The sequence below is a fragment of the Eptatretus burgeri genome, chromosome 2 (assembly GCF_056783735.1).
Source record: "Eptatretus burgeri isolate ZD-2024b chromosome 2, Ebu_testis_v1, whole genome shotgun sequence".
NCBI lineage: Eukaryota > Metazoa > Chordata > Myxini > Myxiniformes > Myxinidae > Eptatretus > Eptatretus burgeri.
Window position 1 is genome coordinate 104484204 of NC_140962.1, and position 13452 is coordinate 104497655.

Genomic DNA, 13452 nt, shown 5'->3' on the forward strand with positions numbered 1-13452 from the left:
CACACTGAACCTGTGCATGAAATTTCATCTGGATCTGTCCACAACTTTTTTAGATATCCTGTACACAAACAGACAGACAGACAGAAATAGGTGAAAACAACCTCCTTCACCTTCGGTGGTGGAGGTAATGATGTGAAGCAAAGTTTGATGTTCTTCAAATATAACTAAATCTTAAGAGTCAACAAAAGCAAACATCATGAATCTCATGGTTAATGGCACAATTGCAATACATCTGTCTCAAAATTGCTGCAATTATTCCAAAAAAAGAATATTGGTTTTGAACACAGCCAGGCCGAGATTGGTACGTACCATCGTTACACAATTAGTTACTCACCAACTAAAACGGAAACATTCCACACATTACAACCTGGCTTATAGTTGTTAGAGCAGAACTCAAAAATTCAGGTGACGTAAGAGACAGAAAGAGACAACCTGGCTGACGTCCGATTTACAGTGGACCAAATAATTGTGGTATTTCTGCAAATAAAGAAAGCAAATGAGAGAACTTGATGTTGTACTCCGAATTAAAGCAAAGCAAACAAAGTACGGCATTCCCTCGAATTTCTTTAAGGACAAGTGTTTTTGAATGCTAACATTGCACGAGTATACATCATGAGCAATCAGATTTCCAAGGGATTTCATGTTGAAATTTTTTTTTTTTAAACTTGTAACTTTACATCGTGTTTATTAGCAAAAGTCATCAATGAGTGATTAGGTCAGTTTTTTTTTTTTTACAGTTTGAATACGTTCATTGTGAATTTTGCACAAAAAAGAACAAAAACATACATTCACTATACTGTACATAGACATCAGAGCATCTTCATATGAATTTGAAAGACATTAGTAGAAAATGGACAAACATGATTTCTGGGAGTTTCACTTGGAGGGTGTTATTAGAACTGGATAATGAATGGTAAATAATCATCAATGACTTGCAAAATTTGACTCCAATGTTCTGCATTTACAATACAGGATAATCATGAAAACAAGTTGAAAATAGACATTGATATCCGAGGGGCACCTCTTAACTGGAATGGAACGACTGAAACTATGAACCACAACACTGACAGAACTTGCTACGAAGGTCCTGATCGGCATGGGGTGCCTGCCAGACATCCACCCTGGTTTCAGCATCCACTACAAAGTTAGTGAGATTTCCGAGATGTAATCGGGAAAGATATCATTAAAGTGCAACTTCTAGTTTAGTTGTAGTCTGTAAAAAGCCATATAACTGTCCACTGCTAAAAACAGTGCCGTTGGCACAATTTGCTCTTTTGATATTAATCTTAAGAGGAGCTCTTTGGAAATAATCCTTTAAGGGATAGTTCATCAGCTGAACTCTTGAGGGGAATTCACTTCACATTGATGACCGTCAGTGAGCCATATACGAGTGTAGATAGATTCCCTTCCCAAGGGCGGTCTGGCATTGCCAAAAAAAACCAGAGGCTTCCCTATCCTGTGTCGGCTGACAATGCAGGGAAGAATGTCACAGCAGACATTACATTTATCAGTGGGGATCATTTGACTTTTAGACCGCAACTCGGCCGGACGTTGCATTTGAACTTTAATATTCCCTTTCCTGACTACAATTCAGAAACCTTACTAACTGTGCAATGGGTGTCTAAACAGGGGAGATGTGTGACAGGTGCCCCCTGTTGTTCAGGACATTATCAGCAAGTGCTGGCATGGCACATGGATCCAAAATCAATCAGTATTATACATCATTAAGATGTGGTTCTTGGATATAATCCCTCAGAGAACAGCTTTCTTGCTCAACTCAACATTTTGGGAAATACACTTCGTGCTGATATCAAACTAGAAAAATATCCATCCATCCATCCATCCATCGATTCCTTTCGCAAAGGGCGAAGGGGTTAGGCATTGGTAAATATTTTACACAACCACTAAAATCAGGCCCATTTCATCAGGAGACAAGGGAAACAAACAGTATGAGAAGGGCACTCGGTGGAACGCATACCTCCGCCACGAAATGCCTGATCCATGAGAACATATTGGGCCCAATACATTTTTGAAATATCATGCTATACAGTACTATATCGTTTTTGGCCCCATCTCTCAATGGTGAAGAATCACATTAAAAAATTATCAGATCCGGATCGTCACCAAAATTGAATCAATTCTTTCTTGTCACACACCCAACCTGCCCAACAAGTTTCATCCAAATCCGTCCACAACTTTTTGAGATATTGTGCTATATATCATTTTTGGCCCGATCACTCAATGGTGAAGAATCACTTTTTAAAATTCTAGTAGTCGGATCTGGATCCGGATCTTCACCAAAATCTCATCCTTTCGCCCTCGTCACGCACTGAACCTGTTCACAAATTTCATCCGGATCCGTCCACAACTTTTTGAGATATCCTGTACACAAACAGACACACAAACAGACAGAAAGGGGTGAAAACATAACCTCCTTCACTTCATCTTCGATGGCGGAGTTAAAATCAACGCTCATAGGGTTTAAGGACAACAATTTCCAAGCAGAAACAATCAAAATCAAAGCAAACCCTCAACTATGTAGGCTTGGTATGAGGCACAGTCAACAAAGCAAACATGTTTCTCCATGTGAGAATAAGTTAAAATGACCAAGCAAAAGTTCTGGGTCAAACCTTTCCAAGAGTGTGAATTACTCACAAGCATCTGATTCCACAAATGAATATTAACAATTGATTATAAATAGCCAGGGAACAGTCTTTGCTCAGTTTCAGATAACCACGTCCCAGGGGACAATATTAATAATACCAACGAGGAATGATAATCACTGTCAAATTGTGGGAACCTCGATCAAGACAATTTCAACAGTCTCAGCCATCCAAAAATTAACCATAGGGAATAATCATCAAGTAAAATATGACAGAAAAATACTGATACCTTTGTTCTGTCATTCAATCGAAAATGATCTCAAACAGAACGAACACCAAACTGCAATCAACAGTTCAACAAAATTGATGGAGATTCTAAAAGAGTAGACTTAATGAGACAAAAGTATAGAGAACCATTGGGATGTCAGGCAACATTCAACGTTCAGTGAGCTGTGAATCACATGGGAAAAGAAGGGTAGTTGCGCACAAATTAATGAAATGAATGATTATTTTTGTGTGATCCTGACTAATTATGAATGGTTTTGTTAAGTGGTGTATGAACGTTATGTGCTCCGTTTGATGCTGCTATTCCGTATATCTCGGTGTGGAGGTCGATTATATGGAGTACAAGTCCAATTGGCTAATTTTCTAATTTTTCTTTCCTTCATTCATAGTTAAGCCTATTTAGAGTGTAAGATGAAGCTCGATCAACTACAGTTGTTAGCAAAATCGTCAGGCAGGACAATGAAGGTGTTAATTCCTCCCTGACACAGTCACAACTGCTTTCAGTATTCCCAGGATCATGAATATGAATGAGCTGTTTTGTGCACATTATTTGTTATCATATCGAGACGACGTAGTAACGATGGATAGAGACGATTGGTATTGAAAGGGATGGAAAGATAATTGGTGAGGGTGTGCTCATTATTGATTGGATAATTTTGCACGAGTGGGTGAGCTGGCTGATTAAAATAATTGCTCACCCAATCGGCAAACATTCCGGGCAATGATTTCTGTAGTGTAGTTTTAAATTAACAATTATACAATTTATTTCAGAAAATATTACGCTTCGCAATTTTTTTTCAATCATGCAATTTCATTGATTTCAATTATGAGTACAATTCGAGGCCCAGACTACCGGGGAAAAAAGTATTGAATTATACGCCAAAAAAAAAACAACACGGTACTTACAATGCATTTTCTAATTAAACGCTTATTCGCCCCGGACCAGGCGTCAGGCCAGCTAGGGACTTGCAATCTGGGTGCCGTCAATTCATCAGTGTGTCTGTCACCTCTTCTTGGAAATGACGATGCATTTCTTTCATATACAGCCAATATATGCAATTATATCTGGGCATGAGCAACACCAAATTATTTTGGAATGAGAGAAAATTTGGAACGACAGTTAAAAAAGAAAAACGTGATGGGAGAAACAGTACAGAATTGAAAATGCTTTTGGTAACCATTATATATTTATATAAACCATATCTCCACAACAAACACACAACTGATTATTTGTTTTTTTAAATATATTTATATACACTTTACATTTCCATTACCAACATGTCACCTTTAATCATTTATTTATTTATTTATTAATCGCTTTTCCCTTCAACCTTTATCGATTTATTTGTTCAGTTCCTAAAATGAAAAATCGACAGTCCGATTATAAGGTGTGCTCAGAGGCCGTATCCACGATGAGGACTTGCGTTATTAGCATTTCGGATTTTATGTTTTTGGAGGCTTATACACTTGTACATATAGTGATGGTTGTGGGAACCAGACTCTGGGGGAGAGCATCCATTAACATGCAAGATCTCCCAGAATTAGTTATTTCAGTTGTTTGTGTCCTTAGATTCCTTGCCCGTTGTATAGGGAATGAGAGACAAATGCGTTGTGTGGGTGTAGCCTTTTTTCCTTCAGTTCTCCTTCTCTTAATCTTCTCTCTATCCATCTTCCAAATCAATCAATCCAGCCATAGTCCATGCAAATTACTTGCCATTTCACTCACGAATCTCTGTTCATGCTTTTCACACCCTGTACTGCTTACAGAAAGCCGATCATTCAAAGTAAATCAATCCCTTCAAATTCCTCCCCTTCTTTCATTCTTCCTGCACTTGTCACACATCATGACACATTTTAAACAAAGCCACAGCTCAATGGCAAGAATAGCAGAGGAAGTGCAATCGCAAGTAACAAAGAATGAGGTTCGGAATGCAGTTTCCTCAGGAGCTGTGGGCAGAGTTTGTCATGGTCTCCTTGGAGGCAGTTGGGAGATACAGCCAATGGGGACACGCCGCACTGGATCAAAGGGCGCGACACGGCCTTTGCACCTGGTAACTCCGCCTCATATGAACTCCACCCTCTCATAGACTGGTGGATGTTGACAGCATGGTTGCCAAATTGGGACTACTGGACCATCGGTAAAGCACGCGGTAGTTAAGGAGCGAAGTTTAGAGATTTAAATCGGCATCCGTGGTTGCCAAGAAAGCTGCCAGACCGTGCAGTTAAACGCGGCTGGTGCCCTCAGGTCCGAAGGTCAGGTGGAGGTGGAGGGGATCAAATGAGACCCCTTGTGAAAACCCCCAAGCCCTGGTTCCATAACAATATATTGTAAAGTAAAATGTGAAATGCTGATACTGGAAGTTTCTTTTTTTTTTTTCCATTTCATTTTGGTCTTTTGAGAACTTCAAACAATGGACAAGGCAGTTCGAAGACAGATATTTGTCAAGTTTGTAGTAATAAAACAAACTTACTAATATATACATATATATAGAAAGAATAATAATCATATAAAATTGCATTAAAGAGCAGGTTTTGAGTCGCTGATGAGGTCGCGTGATTCGAAGGTTGTAAGCACATTAACAATCGTTGGGTATTTATTTTCTTACATTTGAAACTCAAAATATGCTAAAATTAACTTTTATGTCAAAACTTTTGTCAGTGATCGAAAAACAGTCCGGAAGTTGCCGAAGATGCTATGACGTCACGTTCTCCGAAAACTTCGTGAGCATTCGGAAACAGCGTGTGAACAATGGTGAGATGCGAATCAGAGAGCAATTTCAGCGGCGATGAAATTGAGTGTTTTCATTCCGATATTGCCGAGGACGAGTCGGAGGATGATGGGAATTTATACTATGGAGTTTCTGGCCCTGAGCTATATAAATTTGAGCCACTTCAAGGGCCAGAAAACGGCCTATTTCGTGTACAAGTGGCAGGACTGACTGTCCGGCAGTTCACACTGACAGACTCCATCAGACAGATTGGTTTGTAGATTTTCATTCTTGTTCAATGCATAAAATAATGTAAAGTTTGATTCGTCTGTAACTTGATATAATAATTTTTTAACCCTCTTGTAGACTGGTGCTGGCTCAGTGGTTAGGGTGGTGGCTTGGGATCCTAGGGTCCTGAGTTCAAGCCCCGTCAGCCGCTGAACTAATACACCAGGGGGTTGACTCAACCTGTCATCCTTCCCAGGTCGGTGAAATGAGTACCAGTTCCAGTGTGTGTACCGATATAGGGACACTGCATCAGCGACACAGTCGCGTTTCAAGAAATGATAGCTAACCCGGCAGCAAAGCTGCCATACAACCACCACCAACCCTCTAGTCACGCAAGAGTCAGAAATAGAATGAATCAATAATGGACCCAAATATATTACACACCGTAGCCTTGGCGTTGAAGTCTCTGACAGCTGAGCTTGACCCCTGCGAAAATGAACAGTTAGAACAAACCCCAACTTTCAAGAGACTGTTGTGGCATATCTAGCTGTAATTCCAGCAGTGTGTGTATGTGTATATGTGTATATGTGTATATGTGTATATATATGTGTGTGTATGTGTGTGTGTGTGTGTGTGTGTGTGTGTGTGTGTGTGTGTGTGTGTGTGTGTGTGTGTGTGTGTGTGTGTGTGTGTGTGTGTGTGTGTGTGTGTGTGTGTGTGTGTGTGTGTGTGTGTGTGTGTGTGTGTGTGTGTGTGTGTGTGTGTGTGTGTGTGTGTGTGTGTGTGTGTGTGTCCGCTGTTTCTCGACAACCACTGGTCCGATCTAATTGATACTTGCCAGGTATATCGTTGGGGCCCTGTGGATGTGCCTTTTGAAGGTTTGATATTAATTGGACAAGTGCTTCCCAAGTTATGGCCATTTATTTACCAACCAATGACAGGACACATTGCTGCGTAGGCGTGGCTGATGGGGAAGAGATTCTCAGCCGCGTTCCCCATTACGGGTTACAACGTATGGACTTCCGGATAGTGTATTCTAATAATTTCTCGATTTCTTATGCGCATTTATAGATAAACACAATGCCCCAATCCAGTCGTCGTTTACGAGAGCGAAGGAACAGACTGCGTAGTTGTTTGAAAGTGGTTTTTTTTGGTTTTTTTTTTTTTTTTTGCACGTACGTTTTTTTTGATTTGTTTTTTCTCTTCTCTTCTCTGTGTTTTTTCTTGCGATGACATTGCGAAAAGGCAAAATACGTTGGCGCTAATTGAATAATTGGCCATTAAAACTAAATTGCGAATAATCGTAGGTGACAGTGTGAGAAGAAGCAGGAGCCAGCTGAGAAGGAGAAGGCTGAATGGTGGGCACAGCATCACGCTTCAGTCTCACTTGAGCAGTTGTTTTGAAACCGAGCTCACTCATTGCGTTGCCTTCGTAATCCTCGGCTGTGAAATGGTCACCACAAATGACCAGTCTATCCAAAGGGTCCTCTTTACCCGTTTTCTTTGGGGGAAAATTCGCCCGTTTTGTTTGTACAAATCTTATCCACTGCCGGCGAATGTTTGATTCCTTCGGGAATCGGTGGGAGCGATTACCCGTTTTCCAGCCATTTTTGCAAAACATGACGACACACGTACGAGGCATGATGTACAAATATCCAAATAACTTTGTTCTACAATAATTCAAAATAAAAAAGGATAATATAGACAGTTGCAAGCTCAAAAAAGCAAAAGAACGGCCCGCTTAACTGGACATTTCTTCAATGAAAGAGTGAGCTTCCGCTTTGTTTTGGAGAACGTGACGTCACCATCCATATATGGGCACACGGCTGTTTTTTTTTTTCAACAGCCTCGAGATATAACAACTTCGGAGTTAAATTTAATTAATTTTCCCAATAGTTAAGCAACCACAATAGTTTGCATCGAACTATTTAATGCACATATAATCATATTGATAAATTTTCAGAACATGTTTGGTGACCCGCAACTTGCTCTTTAATATGTATGTTATGCAATAAAATAAATGTATAGAATGAAAATGCAAATTAGCCAGAAAGCAGAAATAAGGACATTTTAAATTACAACAAAAGGTGTCCAAGCATCTAGTCCCCATGGCTCAAAGCTCACTCAGCAAGGGCACACGGAGCAATGGCATCAGTGATGAGATCACCTGCAATGTGTCCGCAAACATCAAGTAGGACCTGTGAATGCTCAGGGTGCACAAAGCGAGCACCGCGGCAGTCCATGTGCCCAAGGCCCACAAACGGGCCGCAGGGACGAACCTGCAGACGCAGAGCAGCAGGAACGACCGGCTCAGAACCAGGGACCATACGACCTCGCACATCAACACGAGACCAAATACTTCCCGCTCCAGCATCTGGAGCACTTCGTTCGCCCCGACGGCAAGCTCACTCTGAGTGCTTCTGTGCGAACAACACCTGTTCAGCCGCTCTTCCCCTTGGAGTGAGGATGTCGGTATGACGACCGAGACCACACCAGGCGCAACCACTCACAAGAGTCGAACCGGCCCCGACACAGCGATGCTGTGGTCAGGGCCACGTTCAACAGATCAGTCACAGCTTCAGCGATAAATCCGGAGAGACTCAGGCCACGTGGTTTGGAATGGCTTGTCAAGCGAGATGCGTGCTCTGGCACAGCCGCTCTGCACGCCACGTCCTCAACAGGAGGCCATGGAAAAGCGTCACCCATGCGGGAACGATGGAAGTTAGATTTTATAGAATAACTGTTTGAGTACATTCTAGTGATTTCCCGATATGAAACCACCCAGTAATGATTAATTTTGTTTTGTTAGTATCAAGAATCAGAAAGCTTAGCGAGGTACTTATCTGGATGTGTTATTTAAAATCAGAACATCACTCTGCATATTACCAGCTCACATAAGTTAAACAACAGCTGTCACAGCCCTATGACTGGAAAAGGTCCTCCCACCTGTTCTAGGAGGGATACCACAAATTATAGATGCCACAATACCGGATTCACACACTGAATGGGAGCAAGCGAGGAATTACGGAAGGCAAAAGCTGGTTGTGGTGGTAGGATGATGAGTGTAGGCTGCAGTGACAGGACTGAATGTCGTTATGGCAGCAATGGCAAAAATGAGGCCAAGAGACGAGGGAGGCTGTCAAGCAAAGGGAGAGATGTTTCCTCCTCAATTACAAAATGTTATCAACATGCGCAAGCGCAGACACAACCTTCCTCACCTCCGGGACCACCCTTGTGCAGTGAGTCCCCCCCCCCCAACTAGTGGGCGGTACCATCGTTCAGGCTGTCCCACTCCCCCATGGATAAATTTTAAAAATAAATAAAAGTGTTATGCTCAGAGCCAGGGCACCACAGCTTACTTTACCATGGCTTGCTGTTCATTGGCCACAGTCTGTCTTGCTACCTTATAAATTACACAGCACTTTCCCATGTAACTTTGTGCCCAAGTTCTCACATGGTTTCACCTGCACAGGTTTTACACCAAAAACATTACCATATTCTCCTCTATTGTTTACAATCACTTCCCCTTTAGTGCACATATTACGTACAACTTACCTGACAAATCCCAAATACATGAATAAATCTAACCAATTTGAACGCAATCCACACTATTCTTAATACTATCCAGCTGTGGAGCCCTTCCCCACCCCCACCCCAACCCCCCAGGCCTTCCACAAAACAATCCGATTGAATATATTGATGTCCTTCTGTATAAAGTGTCACTGCAAAATAGATAAGTGTTGTAAGGATAACAGCTCTCTATAGTTTGCACTTGGTAGCATGCTCAATTCTGTGCTGTGACCAGATGTTTTTCAAAACGAACAAAAGCAAGACAACTTGGATGCAATGGTTTATCTCCATTTCTGTAGATGCGTCTGTTCCACTGCCTCCCAAGTAGATGAATCTGTGCACAGCTTTTAAAGGTTCACCATTTATACAAACAATTGGGGGGGGGGCGGGAGTTGGTATGTGGTTGTTTTAAGCGGTGTAGAGTCCAAAAATTGTTTTCTTTATGTTGATAGTAAGGCCAAACATTGTGGTAGCTATATTAAAAGAGAGTTATTTGCATGTAATCCAAAGTGAAGGCAATAAGGGCAGCATCATTGGCAAAGAGAAGTTCCTTTATACAAACTACACAGACTTTTGTGTTTGCCTTCAGTCTTCAAAAGTTAAAAGGACCACCATCTGTTCACGTTATAATGTAAATACCACATGAGCGGTCATCATTTCCTGATCTTAACACTGCAATGAAGAATATTGGAAGTAGCACTGGAGTGGACACACCCGTTTTAACCTGTGACCTTCAAAGATTTTGCTTTTCTCACCACGAATAGAAATAAATGCTTTCAGGTACTCATGGGAACTTATCCTCTTCACCAGCTTGCCAGGGGCATCCGAGCAGCTTCCACAAGATTTCTCAAGCTACTGAATCAAATACTTTGTAAAGTGAACAAAGGCATCATCGAGACTGATGTTCAGACACTTTTTCTTGCAGTTGGTGCAGTGTAAATATCATATCAATGGTTGATCTATTTGGCTCTGAAACCAAATTGGCTTTCTGCAAGAATGTTATTTGCAATGATATGTAGGTGCTCCAGGATTAAATTTTTGCCAAGACTTTCCCAGCTATAGACAAGAGAGAGATACCCCTGAAGATTTCCACATTCGGCAAGTTCACCTTTGTTTTTGTCGATGGACTGGTGATAATAATGGCATCTTTAAATTCCTGTGGATTTTTTCCATCTCCCAACAATGCTGAAAGAAAATTTAATAGTTGCCCCTTGAGAGCGATGCCCCCATGTTCAAGAATTTGTGATGGAGTAAACTCCAAAACCTGTAACCTTCCCATTTTTCAGTTCCTCTGGTATACTTGACAGTTCTACCAGTTTGTCCTCTTCATCGCTCTTCTTGAATTGGAAGATGTTCAAAGTTTAAAAGTGTTTCAACACTTGCAGTGGATGGATAATATAATACATCTTGAAAGTATTCCTTCCGATGCTAAGCAATGTCATCTTTCAATGTAAAAGTTTGAGAAGCATCAGCATTCTTGATCGGAGCCATATTTAAGGATATAGGTCCAAATACTGTTTTTAGCTCTGCGTGAAACGTTCTGAAATTGTTTATGTCACTAAGAGGCTGGAGATCATCAGCCTTAATGTCCCACCACTCATTCCTCTTGGTTCTTACTTTACACTGTAGTTTTGCCTTCACTCCAAGCTTGATACATCCACCTGGTGTTCCAGCTTTTGACATCATTTGCCATCCATCTTGCATCTCAGAACCTCATGATTTCTATATCATTTTCATCAAACTAATCTGCATTGTATTGCTGTCTTTTACCAATAACCTTTAACAACATTTGATCAATGGGGTCACTGAGCTGCTTACACTGACGAACAACAAAACTTTGCTCACAAACTCTGCAATATCATTTTTTAACTAAAATTGGACGTCAACATTATCTCGTTTGTGTGCAGTTTATTTTTTTCAGGGGTTTTGGTCCCCGTTTTGTTTTAGCCAGTGTGTGAGATCTAGTTTACAAATACCGTGAATGAGGCAATGATCAGTTGAGCAATATGCCCATCACGTAACTCAAGTGAATAACACGTCATTAATACCAGATCTTGCAATAATATTGTCAAGTAAAGTAGGTGATATTTCCTTGATCTTAGATATTTCCAAGAAAAGTATGATTTGTCATGCTTTCTAAAAAAAAAATGTGTTTGTGATGCAGGCCATTTTCATTGCAAAGTTCAAGTAGTCTGTCACCATTAGAGTTGGACTTGCTTTTGCCTAAAGTACCCAGAACATGCACACATGCTCCAACCCTGGAATTTAAAAGTTTCCCATAAGAAAGAGCTGTCAGAGCATGGAATAATTTCAAGTGTATGTAGCAGAACAGAATAGATTTTGTCTCCTTATTGTACATCATGGGAGACACAAACAAAGATAAGAGTACAACCTGTGTTTATAAACTTGGAGACTTCGGCTCATAAATCTCTCTGACATGTCAATCGGGTGATTTAAGTTTGCCTATAGTCTTTTTGAATGGAAAAACCCACTCCCACTATTTTCTAGCATTGATGTTTTCCCCAACCAGAAGGAGTAGTCATTTATTTTCAGCTTCCTTGATCTGAAAGGCTCGTTTCCTGGAGTGCTGCAATTCCAATGGTATACCTTGCTAGTTCCAGATCAAAAACTGCTGTTATTTTGGGTTTATTGTCCATACAGATAGTCAGGGTTTGAGTGTTCCAAGTTCCAAGAGAGATTATACCAGTGACTTTTTGGCACAACACAGCTATAAGACCCAAACTACCTACATGTGCAGAGCTTTGACTAAAGGCCTTCAGCTCCATTGGCTTGCAGTCATCACCTCCATGCCAGAAGGTTTTTCCCACCATATCTGTGTGAGAATTTAAGGTGAGTCAGTGTTCATACAAGCCATTGACACCCTTTGGGCTCACAGGAGCTTGATCCAGCGATGCACAAATGTATAACTACTGGGGAAGCTGATGCCACAGTCTGACCTAATTATGGATAAATCAAGCTGACTAGGAACTGCAGACTCCTGCCATTGTCACAAGAGATATTCCACCAGTAACTGCATACACCACTGCTGCTGCCCGGCAGTTTCAATGACATTAGGGGACACCACCCCATGGGATGGCTGTTGACTCCTAAACTCAGAACTCGTATGCCCTCATTTCAAAGAGTCTTGTTTTTAGTCTCGTCTGGAGTCCGGACAACATCTCCACTGATTTACGAAACACAGTAAATGATTATTAAATTTCTGATCAATGAAAATGTCAATCTTGAGATTTTCTTTTTTAAATGGCTGTTCAGATTGATTGTAATTTCCTTTCAATAACATTAGTATTAAAGAGCACTTTTGGAGCAAAATACTCTTAAGAATGATGAACTGATATATTTTATATACATATATAAATAAATAAATAAATTTGTGTATATATATATATATATATATATATATATATATATATATATATATATATATATATATATACATATACATATACATATACATACATACACATATCTATATCTATACAAATACAAATATACATCTATATATTTACACATACACATTGTTATGGTTGTGGAAATTCACAGAACACCATTCAGGTACCCCGAAGATCAGTTATGTCGATAAGTGTGTCCAGGTTAGATTTCCCCACCGATGTATAACGGGATTTATTCGTGTGCCAGGCTGTGAATCTTGAGGTAGTGTTATTCTTTTCTATCTTTATTTTAAACAATCATCTTCTTACCACCTTCTCCACCACCGCCAACATCTCCTCACCACAACCGCCAACATCTCCTCACCACAACCGCCAACATCTCCTCACCACCTTCTCCACAACCGCCAACATCTCCTCACCACCTTTGCCACAACCGCCAACATCTTCTCACCACCTTTTCCACAACCGCCAACATCTCCTCACCACCTTTTCCACAACCGCCAACATCTCCTCACCAATATCATCCCCAACCGCCAACATCTCCTCACCACCTTCGCCACAACCGCCAACATCTCCTCACCACCTTCGCCACAACCGCCAACATCTCCTCACCACCTTCGCCACAACTGCCAACATCTCCTCACCAAT

The 13452-nt window shown here is 40.9% G+C and overlaps 1 protein-coding gene across 4 annotated transcripts in view; it reads right to left on the minus strand.

Annotated features, from left to right (window-relative positions):
• The window catches only part of LOC147032721 (plasma membrane calcium-transporting ATPase 2-like), a 250392-nt gene that overhangs the window by 179703 nt on the left and 57237 nt on the right, over positions 1 to 13452 (minus strand). Inside the window, exon 1 of one of the 4 annotated variants that reach the window (XM_085870572.1) lies at positions 6269 to 6290. The exons of 2 other annotated variants lie outside the window; for them this stretch is intronic. The gene's annotated coding sequence lies outside the window, so the exon portion shown is untranslated. Of the gene's footprint in view, positions 1 to 2256; positions 2340 to 6268; positions 6291 to 13452 lie in introns of those variants that run through there. One more of the 4 variants, XM_085870571.1, reaches the window with a different exon arrangement.